Source organism: Theropithecus gelada, chromosome 17 (genome assembly GCF_003255815.1).
Source record: "Theropithecus gelada isolate Dixy chromosome 17, Tgel_1.0, whole genome shotgun sequence".
In the NCBI taxonomy this organism is placed as follows: domain Eukaryota; kingdom Metazoa; phylum Chordata; class Mammalia; order Primates; family Cercopithecidae; genus Theropithecus; species Theropithecus gelada.
The window spans coordinates 52607585-52619401 of NC_037685.1; the positions used below are offsets into that span (position 1 = coordinate 52607585).

The following is an 11817-nucleotide window of genomic DNA, read 5'->3' on the forward strand; positions in this document are numbered from 1 at the left end:
ACAATAAATCTCGTAAAAAAAAAAAAAAAAAAAAAAAAAAAAAAGAATCGCAAAGAATTATTGGAAACCCAAACTCTGGAATGTTTGCAAATTTAGTTGCGCTTCTGTGTAATTATGTCTATATAGCTAGCCACGAAGTTGATGATTTTTTAAAAATCTGTGCCTTATTTGTATAAAAAAATGCACAATGAATAATTAATGTTCATACGAAAACATGTTAGACCTTGTGAAGGGAAAATCAATCTTGGGGACCCAAAATCACTAAACTAAAGGGAAAGTCAAGCTGGGAACTGCTGAGGGCAAATCTGCCTCCCATTCTATCCAAAATCACCCGTCTGCTCACCGAGATAAAGGCATATCTGATTGCCTCATTTGGAGAGAGTAATCAGCAACGCAAAAGGATGAAACCATTTGTCTCTTACCAACCTATGACCTGGAAGCCCCCTGTCTGGCCTTCTGAATTTTCTGGACTGAACCAATGTACATCTTACACATATTGATTGATGTCTCATGTCTCCCTAAAATGTATACAACCAAGCTGAGCCCCTGCCACCTTGGGCCCCTGTTGTCAGGACCTCCTGAGGATGCATCACAGGCATACATCCTCAAGCTTGGCAAAATACACTTTTTTTTTTTTTTTTTTTTTTGAGACGGAGTCTCGCTCTGTCGCCCAGGCTGGAGTACAGTGGCCAGATCTCGGCTCACTGCAAGCTCCGCCCCCCGGGTTTACCCCATTCTCCTGCCTCAGCCTCCCGAGTAGCTGGGACTACAGGCGCCCACCACCTCGCCCGGCTAGTTTTTTGTATTTTTTAGTAGAGACGGGGTTTCACCGTGTTCGCCAGGATGGTCTCGATCTCCTGACCTCGTGATCCGCCCGTCTCGGCCTCCCAAAGTGCTGGGATTACAGGCTTGAGCCACCGCGCCCGGCCGTGTTCTCCAAATATTTTCAGTTCACTTTTTATGAATGCATTCTGACTGTTCCATCCCACCTACTTAAATTGTCACATGGCCTCATGACTGTTTTTTTTTCTTTGCCAATGGAGTTGAGAAGAAAATAACATGTGACTTTTTCAGAAGAAATTTCCAAGAAACAGAGTTCTATTCTGCATGCTTTTTTCTCTTTTCTATAGCAATGGGGATCTTATTGATGGTCCCTCCTTCCGTCTGGATTCCTGTGTTAGGATGATACAGCATAGAGCTACCTCTCACCTGATCCATGATGAGATGTATATAAATGAGGAAGAAGATTTTTGAGCCACTGAAATTTGGAGGTTGTCTGTCACCACAGTTTAACCTAGCCCCCATTGACTGATGCAGGGCTGAAGAATGAGTCCAAACTGGATCTGGACAAGACATGTGAAGAGCACTCCAGGTTGAGTAAAATTCAAGTGTTGTCTCAAAGATAACAGTGAGCTGATATGTTATTGGGTGCGTGTGGGATAAATAAGGTATATCAGGTGAGAATAAGGAGAAACTTAACTTTAAAAGACGGTGCTGATTTGGACTGTGGAGAGATTCAAATGCCCTGTTTAGCATTTGAGATTGTGATGGTTGAACAAACTAATTAAAAGCCCTAAATGAAGACTTGGGATAAATATCTGAGGGTGTCTAATATCCCAATTTTTCATCCTAGAATGGGCAGAGTCCTTGACCCCATTCTAGTGAGACTTCCAAAAGAAAAAAGACCTACATTTCTTCAACAACCCACACTGAGAGACTTTCCTACACTTTTGACCTGTGGCTAACACTCCTCACCTTTCATTCTGTCATCAGCGTTTTGGGGAAACATATTTAACTCTCTATGATTTACAGGTTATTAAATGGCCCTTATAATTCCCTCCAGAGCTGGAAAAGACTAATGATGATGGTTTCTGAGCTCACAGAAGCAAGCAGGCGTGTGTGCTCAGCAGCCACGTGGCTCATCTGCTAGGAGCTTACTAAATATGATATTCTACAACATTGCTTAGCACAAGGAGAGACGCTCCTGACTCAGAGGATTTAATTGCTCACCTACTTCTTTTTGTGCCCTCTTGGGCTCCTAAAATGAAAAGAACCCTGGGGTGATAAAGTGAGTCAAAGGGGTGCCAGCCGCATCACAGCAAAATAGATTCCTAAAAAATCCCTGGCCTAGGATGACAGCCTTGGCTGGATAAGTTTGAATGTGCTGATAGTGGACATGGGCGAGTGAAGGTGGTTGAAATGTTCATATTAAAGAATTTCCACCCAGGTTGCAAGAAAAGAGAGAGGAATGGAGATGGCAGCATGAGTCCCTACAATAAAAGCAGATGTTTTGAGATCACTTATATTCGTTCTGACAAAAATTAAAGACAGAAACCAAAATTTAGCCTGAGGCTACAATTAATTGGGTAATAAGCCAGAGGCACATATGGCATAGACAGATTTAAACATTTCTCCCTTATATTAATACAAATACTAAACTTTCAAATAAATTGATTCCAAATAAAACAAATATTCAAAAATTTGATGAATAAACACTGGGGTCTACAGTAGTATTTGAAGGACATCTCACAAAAAGGTTTGGTTTTTGAAGGTTAGAACTGATGGTCTAGAGAATTCATTTCATTCCAGAGAGAGAAAGGAGGAATTTCTTGGGTTCCTTCAGGAATGAGTCTAGCTTTGCCTCATCTTTGTTTGAACTATGGATACGGCAGAAGAAAACATGATGATTTCACCGATTGAAGGTGCAAAAAGTCACTGGGTTCTCTAAGAAGCCTGGGATTCTTCTGCAGGAAAAATAAGTTTGTTGAGAAAAAATGAGTTGAGGAGGCTGTTACTGAAGTGAAGCAGAATTGTTTTTACATAATCTGCTCATTACCCACTCTGTAGTGTGGATAAAAATTATTCAAGCAAAAGGTCCTCTTACTGTTCCTGGAATGCAGTGGAAAGAGAACAGATTAGTTTTTTAACCTTAGAACACAACCACTAGAAACGTTCTACCTCAGATGAGATATTGCCTAATTATTTTCAAAAGACAGTGAAAAGTGATGGATGTAAATATTTGCTACAAAATAAATACATGCTAGAAACAGAAGCATCTGGATCAGTTATATTAGAGCTACCTGTGTTCCCCTGTCACTGAGATTAAAACAAAAATGTCCAATACAATCATTCGCAGCATGGGAGAGGGGAAGGTGAAGGATGGAAAGGCCGGTCATAAAAGGATCAGAATTTCAGTCCATAAGGAAGTGGCTTTGTGCATTGTCTGTTGCTGTGTGCAAGGTGAAGGCTGGGGCAAGAAAATGTGCAGTAACAAGGGCTCCTTTGTCCATCTCACCTCTCTAGATACCAGGTTGCAGACATGTTGCATTTTAATTGAAAGGTTGATATAATTTTTTTTAAAGAACACTTGCAGTGTTTGAAGTGACAAAGGCTGCTGTGACAAAAAAGCAGGGAAAGGGATTAAAAAAAAAAGCAAACAACAACGAAAACCCCACAAAAAAGCAAACAACAAACAAACAAAAAACAGAGGAAGAAGTCGGCTGTGACTACTTCCAGGAAGGAGCTACAAGAGGCAATTAGAAATTTTATTCGCTTTGCAACTGTGGGTTTTCCGGCCTGCTTCCTTTCTAAAGTATATGACTTTGTTTTTGGTTCATGAAGTTATCCCTTTCTGTTTTCTGGAACAGCTATGTATTTTCTTTATCTGTCATCTATCTACTTGCCTATCATCTATCTATTTACTATCTATCTTTTCTACCTTTCACTATCAAGAGCTGGGGTCAAGCAGGATAGAATTGCAGTGTATGTTCACTCTACCATTTAAAACAAGAGCTCTCGTAGGCATTCTCCATCGTATCACAAACCTGAGCTTTCTAAAACAGGGTGTGGCAAGCTACCATGCACGGGCCATGTCTGACGCAGTCTGCGTTTGTAAGTAAAGTTGTAACATGTGTTATATGACGTCTCTGGCTGCTTTCATGGTACAATGGAAGAGCTGAGTCATTGAGAGAGAGAGACCATAATGCTTGGAAAACTTAAAATATTTAACATTTAGCCCTTTGCAGAAAAATATTTGCTGACTCTTGTTTTAAAAAATCTCTGTTTAAAATGCTACCTATTGCCTTCTGGATAAAATCACAGCTCTTTACCACAATCGACACAGCTTCAGCCCTGCTTCTATATCCAGCCTCATCTATTATTTCTGCTCCTCCTCCTTATTTTCCTTCTGGCCATGCTGATGGATTGTCAGCTTCCCAGATGTGCGAGAATCTCTCCTCCCTTCCTGACATTCTCATGCTCTCCGTCTGCCTCTCAAGAACTTCCTGTCCCATCTCTCATGACAGATCTCTTCTTCATTCTTTAAGATGCAGCCCCTTTGCTCCTTCCTTAAGGATGCCTGTCTGGCTCTATTTTGGGTGACATGCTCCTTCTGCATCTCCCAGGGCCATCCTGTGTGTGTCAGCTGTGGCATTTCTTTGCATCTCTGTGTCATATATCACCAAATCTGCCTAAGCTTGCGTGAGTCACTGCATGACAACTTCAGACTCCACCAGCATTGTCCCCACTAACCACGAGGCTTAGACATTTGTCCAGTATGCTCAGGGTTGTGGGGTAGTAGCAGTAACCAGCTGGTGAGCATCATTTCTTACATCCGAATCAAATCTGTAGATCTCTGCCTTTCATACATATTTGGAGTTTAAAATTAGCATAAAGATTTTCCTTAAAATAAGAACAAATGGCTTGAGTAGGCTTTTGGAATGTATGATATTTTCACTGGTTCATTTCTGTGTTCAGCATTCCCACATGAATCTAAACACGACTCTACTCTTAGTAACTGTGTGACCCTGGGACAGTCACTCAATCTCCCTCAGCTAAATTTTGTTGTGTGAGTAATGAGAAGAGAGTTGTGATTTGTATTTAGTGAATAGTAACAAACAAAAGGCATTTAGCTTTCTGGAAGCTGGTATGTAGTAGATCCTCATGAAATACTAGCTCTGTTGATAAAACTAGACCGAAAGAAGCTTTCAAAGTCAACAACAGTATCATGCAGTGAAGGACGTAGATAAGAAGCTGCTGCCGCAGCCTGCAGCTCCTGGAGGCCCCTTTTGTCCATGATTTAGCAGGAATGCACTACCTTTCCATGAGGAGACAGTGCCCACAGAAACCAAGGCCATTCTTTGAAGACAAACATGTTTTAATAGTCTTTACATTATGTAATAGTGTAATATAAATAATAATTTATTATTAATAATTCTGTAAAATTATTTACATTATTATGTTATGACTTTTGTACAGGACTTTACACGCAGGTATTCTGAAGTTGGTGGTCTGTGAGTAGCATCGAGTGATGACTGACACACTCTGACCTGGGGTAGAACAACATGTGCCCCTGCAGTTTGCTGAATTTCAGGGCATCACCACCTTTTTTCAAGAGTGTGTTTTCCTGTCCTCTAGAGTTTTGCCCACTTAAGCAATGGTTTTGCTGTAATAAAGAATGACACTATTGGCCAGGCACGGTGGCTCAAGCCTGTAATCCCAGCACTTTGGGAGGCCGAGACGGGCGGATCACAAGGTCAGGAGATCGAGACCATCATGGCTAACACGGTGAAACCCCGTCTCTACTAAAAATACAAAAAAAATTAGCCAGCCGTGGTGGCGGGCACCTGTAGTCCCAGCCTGAGGCAAGAGAATGGCGTGAACCCAGGAAGTAGAGCTTGCAGTGAGTGGAGACTGTGCCACTGCACTCCAGCCTGGGCGACAGAGCAAGACTCTGTCTCAAAAAAAAAAAAAAAAAAAAAAAAATTACACTGTTTATCAAAATATTACTTTGAAGAATACTGGTTCACATAGTTCAAGTTTTCTTAAACTATCAGGCCCATAGCTAATGCCAGTGGCTCCAAGGATGAGAAAGTAAAAAGGCCTTTTTTTCTCTCTCTTTTTTTTTTTTTTTGGGCCAAGACACAAAAATACCACATTTCAAACTTTACTGTCTCATGCTACTCCCTGGAAAATTAAAAGTGAACATACTCCCCTCCCAGCCCAATCACAGCTAATGAATAACCAAGATCTCCTGCAGGTGCCTTTGCCTGGGCTCTGTGAGCCTGGAGTTGCTGACTGACACTGGGCAGCAGGCAGCAGAGCTGGTCCCATTTCTCCATGTTTTCCCCACTCTGTGGGGGACACAGGCACATTGAACAACCTGGGTCCTGGCCTGGCACTGGCTGGGAAGCTATTTGATGTCAGGCTCAATGTGGACTTCTGAGTTGAAAAGAGAGTATGGGTCACCCAGCCCCACTTACTCATTTTACCAAGAATGAAAATGGGGATCTATTCCAGACATGAGAGTACACATTGTAAGGCTGTGCAAGCTCGCCACACTTGTATACACTCAGCACACACTTACTGATTGCCCAGCATGAGAGGGGCTCTAGTTCCCGGGGTCCCACCCTCCACAGAGGACAACAGCACCTCGAGGGACAGATGTGCAAACAGCAAGGTGGGGGCCCTTCTGCTGGAGAGGTGGCCTGGGAGGATCCTTAGAAGAAGTGACAGCTGAGCTCTTCTCTGAAGGGTGAAGCTGAATTACTTGAAGCTTAGGGTGAAGGGGTGTCCAGGGAAGTGGAGCCTGTGAGCCCAAAGTATGAGCATAATGACTTGTCCAGAGAAGTGTAACAAGTTCCATGTTGTTTCTACGTGAAATCTGAACAGGAGTCACCAAAGGAAAGAGCAGGATCCTGGAGCCAGGGCCTTGGATTTCACCCGCTGGCAATGGTAATGTTCACTGGGAATTTTGGGGGGCAAAACGTGAAAGTGTTTCCTCTTAGCTCCAACTCTCTGTCTCTCTGTCTCTTTCTGTCTCTCTCTCTCTCTCTCTCCCTTATCTTTAATTTTTGTATTATCTGAAGAAAACACAGATGTCTCAGACGCGGGGATTAGCAGTCTTCCTCTTTCTGGATGACTTCAGGTGAGCACTTTGGCCTCTGTGAGTTTATTTACAATAATTCACGAATCTTGCAAAAAAAAAAAAAAAAAAGTCATGGTAGCAGAGGTTAGAGAATCTCCTAGTATTTCTTCTGATACTTTGAATTTATGATTAATATGTTTAATCTTCATCTTCTGAAAAGTCACCAGTTGCACAGTGAGGACGATAAAGGGAGTCTGTTTCTGTGGTTTGTGGCTTCAACAGTCGGTGGTTTTGCAGCAACAGCATTGCATGTGGGTTTTAGGCTGATGATGCTCAACAGTGGACAATTCTCTTTACCTGCCTGGGCCCCACTGCCCACCCTTCCATACAGTGCAGGGTCACAGCTGAGCTCTCCGAGACACCTCGCAGGATCTCAGCTTCTGAACTGTCAAGTGTCTTCCAGGTGAAGGCTTGGTCTCATAGCCTTTGTGGCTTCCTCCAGGTAACACTTGCGTTTTTTACCTAACCCTGGTATTTGTGTGACATGTGTGTGAATGTGCTCCCTGTGGCAGCGCTGAGGAAGGACTCAGTCATCACAGATGCCAAAAGGCAAACGCAGTGTGCTTTTTTCCAACATCTCCAGTCTTGTATTATTTTTACCCATCAGCCCATTTGAAAAAAGGAAAAAAAAAAGCTTCCTGTTAGAATTAAATTCCTTCTGGAGATAATGGGTATTTTTTAAATCATTCATTTTTTTATGGTCACATTTGCTCCCAGTTCCTGCCAGGATCCACTAGAGGGCAGACACACCCCTGTGTGTGGCGCTTGCTGAGTGGTAATAGGAACAGTGCCTGCCAGCATCCACTAGAGGGCAGACACACCCAGGTGTATTTGTGTGGCGCTTGCTGAGTGGTAATAAGAACAGTGCCGGCCAGCATCCACTTTCAGCACTGTGGGAGGCCAAGGCAGGAGGATCAGGGGTTTGAGACCAGCCTGGGCAACATAACTAGATCCTGTCTCCACAAAAAAATTAAAATAAAAAAAATTAACCAGGCGTGGTAGTGGGCCTGTAGTCTCAGCTACTTGGGAGGCTGAGGCAGGAGGATTGCTTGAGTCCAGGAGTTCAAGATTATAGCAAGCTATTATTGTGATTGTAAATTGCCACTGCACTTCAGCCTGGGCAACATAGTGAGACTTGGTCTCAAAAAATTTTTTTCTTTAATAAAAAATTTAAAAATAAAGATTGCCGGGAAGTGTTGAGTTCTGAGTGATTGTGATCATGAATTTCAACAGAAAGTAATAACCCTACTTAAGTGATTTTTTTCCAGCAGCAAGCTTGGTTTCAAACAAAGAAAAGCAAATGGTAGGGTTCATCCCAGGGAACTTTCCAATGAATATATTGGAGAGACAGTCACTGAAGCTACTTGCATTATCCCATATAAATCATAAAACACCCTCCAAGCCAGAAAATTAGAAGTCATCTGATTGGTCACAAACTTATGTTAATTCTACCTTTTAACCCCCTTGAGCTTCTACTATCCAAATTCAATACTTAGCTGGATTACCACACTAGCCATATGTTCTATTCCCAGTCTCTACCTCCACCAAGCCACTTCCATCATACATTTTTTTTCTTTTTTTTTGAGACGGAGTTTCGCAGGCTGGAGTGCAGTGGCGTGATCTCAGCTTACCGCAACCTCCGCCTCCTGGGTTCAAGCGATTCTCCTGCCTCAGCCTCCTGAGTAGCTGGGATTACAGGCATGCACCACCAAGCCTGGCTAATTTTTTTGTATTTTTAGTAGAGATGGGGTTTCTCCATGTTGGTCAGGCTGGTCTTCAACCCCCAACCTCAGGTGATCTGCCTGCATTGGCCTCCCAAAGTGCTAGGATTGCAGACATGAGCCACTACACCCAGCCGTCTTTATTATTATTATACTTTAAGTTCTGCGATACATGTGCAGAACGTGCAGGTTTGTTACATAGGTATACATGTGCCATGGTGGTTGGCTGCACCCATCAACCCGTCATCTACATTAGGTATTTCTCCCAATGCTATCCCTCCCCTAGGCCCCTACCCCCTGACAGGCCCCAATGTGTGATGTTCCCCTCCCTGTGTTCATGTGTTCTCATCGTTCAACTCCCACTTACAAGTGAGAATATGTGGTGTTTGGTTTACTGTTCCTGTGTTAGTTTGCTGAGAATGATGGTTTCCAGCTTCATCCACGTCCCTGCAAAGGATATGAACTCATCCTTTTCATGGCTGCATAGTATTCCATGGTATATATGTGCCACATCTCCTTTATCCAGTCTATCATTGATGGGCATTTGGGTGGGTTCCAAGTCTTTGCGATTGTGAATAGTGCTGCAATAAACATACGTGTGCATGTGTCTTTATAGTAGAATGATTTATAATCCTTTGGGTATATACCCAGTAACTGGATTGCTGGGTCAAATGGTATTTCTGGTTCTAGATCCTTGAGGAATCGCCACACTGTCTTCCACAATGGTTAAGCTAATTTACACTCCCACCAACAGTGTAAAAGACTTCCTATTTCTCCACATCCTCTCCAGCATCTGTTGTTTGCTGACTTCTTAATGATCGCCATTCTAACTGGCTTGAGATGGTATCTCATTGTGGTTTTGATTGGCATTTCTCTAATGACCAGTGATGATGAGCTTGTTTTTTTCTTATGTTTCTTGGCTGCATAAATGTCTTATTTTGAGAAGTGTCTGTTCATATCCTTCACCCACTTTTTGATGGGGTTTTTTTTTTTTCTTGTAAATTTGTGTAAGTTCCTTGTAGATTCTGGATATTAGCCCTTTGTCAGATGGATAGATTGTAAAAATTTTCTCCCATTCTGTAGGTTGCCTGTTCACGCTGATGATAGTTTCTTTTGCTGTGCAGAAGCTCACTAGTTTAATTAGATCCCATATGTCAATTTTGGCTTTTGTTGCCATTGCTTTTGGTGTTTTAGTCATAAAGTCTTTGCCTATGCCTGTATCCTGAATGGTATTGCCTAGGTTTTCTTCTAGAATTTTTATGGTTTTAGGTCTTACATTTAAGTCCTTAATCCATCTTTTTTTTTTTTTTCTTTTTTTTTTTTGAGATGGAGTCTCGCTCTGTCGCCCAGGCTGAAGTTGGAGTGTAGTGGCGCGATCTTGGTTCACTGCAAGCTCTGCCTTCCAGGTTCATGCCATTCTCCTGCCTCAGCCTCCTGAGTAGCTGGCAATACAGGTGCCCGCCACCACAACCAGCTAATTTTGTTTTTGTATTTTTAGTAGAGACAGGGTTTTACTGTGTTAGCCAGGATGGTCTCAATCTCCTGACCCTGTGATCTGCCCGCCTCGGCCTCCCAAAGTGCTGGGATTACAGGCGTGAGCCACCGTGCCCAGCCTTTAATCCATCTTGAGTTAATTTTTGTGTAAGATGTAAGGAAGGGGTCCAGTTTTCTGAACACAGCTAGCCAGTTTTCCCAACACCATTTATTAAATAGGGAATCCTCTCCCTATTGCTTGTTTTTGTCAGGTTTGTCAAAGATCAGATGGTTGTAGACGTGTGACATCATTTCTGAGGCCTCTGTTCTGTTCCATTGGTCTATACATCTGTTTTGGTACCATTACCAATGCATTTCTTTTTTTTCTTTCTTTCCTTTTTAAAGAGATGGGATCTTGTTCTGTTGCCCAGGCTGCAGTGCGATGGTACAGTCACAGTTCACTGCAGCCTCAAACTCCTGGGCTCAAGCAATCTTCCTGCCTAGGCCTCCCAATTAGGTAGGATTACAGGTGCACCACCATGCGTGGCTTCATCGTGTTTTTCATTATTCCACTAATTAAGAATTTTCAATGGCTCCACATTGCTGATACGTTTTTATAAAAGCTACACTTCTTATAGTGTCATGCAAGACCTTTTGTGTTCTAGTTCCTGCCTACTTCTTCAGCCTTTTCTCTCTTTTCTTCCCCATTCTCAAATATCCTACCCTGTAACAATACTAAAATACTATCAACTTCTTAAACAATCACAAGATCGTTCCCTCTGCCTATAATTCCTGCCACCCACTTGCTGGCCAGGCAAACTATGAATTTGTTCAAGGATCACTTCTTATGAAACTTTTCCTGCCTACTCAGGCAAGGTTGAGAAATGGCACTTTCCCTCAGTCAACAATTGGATAAAACAGAGCCCCAGGACCTCTATTACAGATATGAGACAGGGACTGTGCATAACGCCCAGGTTGGCATTGATGTTTTGTTACATGTGTAATTATGAACATCTCTGGGTGGCCAATTAGCCTCTGTTGACAAAAAAGATCAAGGACTATGATGGCTATGATGCTAACAGTTATAGGTTTTCAAAGAGAAAAGTTACATGTTTCAATGACACTGCCTTGGCCAATGGCTGTATTTTATTTGCAGCACCCAGAGTGCTATGTTAAAACAAGCATGGTCTTTAGTAAGCCTAGTACTATGTTATACATTTACTGTTTATGGGAAGTTGCTGACATTTCTGAGCTTCAGTTTCACATCTGTAGTGTGGGGATATCTATTTTACAAGATTATTTTAAAACTTAAAGATGATAATTGTACATTACAATGCCTATCTTCTCATTTGTTGCCTTTAATTTCTTCATACTTGTGGTTTTATTTTGGCATCCTTTTGCTTCTCAACTGTCCTCTGAGATTCAAGTTAACCATTACCATTTTACAAATTCCAAATTCCAAGGTTTCTGACTCATACATAGACTAGAGTAATAGTAGTAGTAACGCTTAAGCAGGTCCCCCTGGCAATCTTTCTCCACCTTTCTCCTCAACAGTATCAGCTGCCACTATTTCCAGGTATGAAAAGCTCAGAGATATTATTATAATCACTTATGAATTTACTTTCTGAGACAGTGTCTCGCTCTGTCACCCAGGCTGGGGTGCAATGGCACAATCTTGTCTCACTGCAACCTCCACCT

General features: G+C 42.3%; 1 long non-coding RNA gene across 1 annotated transcript; it reads right to left on the bottom strand.

Moving 5' to 3' along the window:
- Nucleotides 1-2463: 2463 nt before the first annotated feature.
- Nucleotides 2464-5164, bottom strand: LOC112611030. The gene is made up of 3 exons (XR_003116527.1): nucleotides 5096-5164; nucleotides 3296-3394; nucleotides 2464-2889 (listed from the first exon to the last, which is right to left on the bottom strand). It is a non-coding gene; the product is annotated as an uncharacterized LOC112611030 (long non-coding RNA).
- Between the last annotated feature and the right edge of the window lie 6653 nt (nucleotides 5165-11817).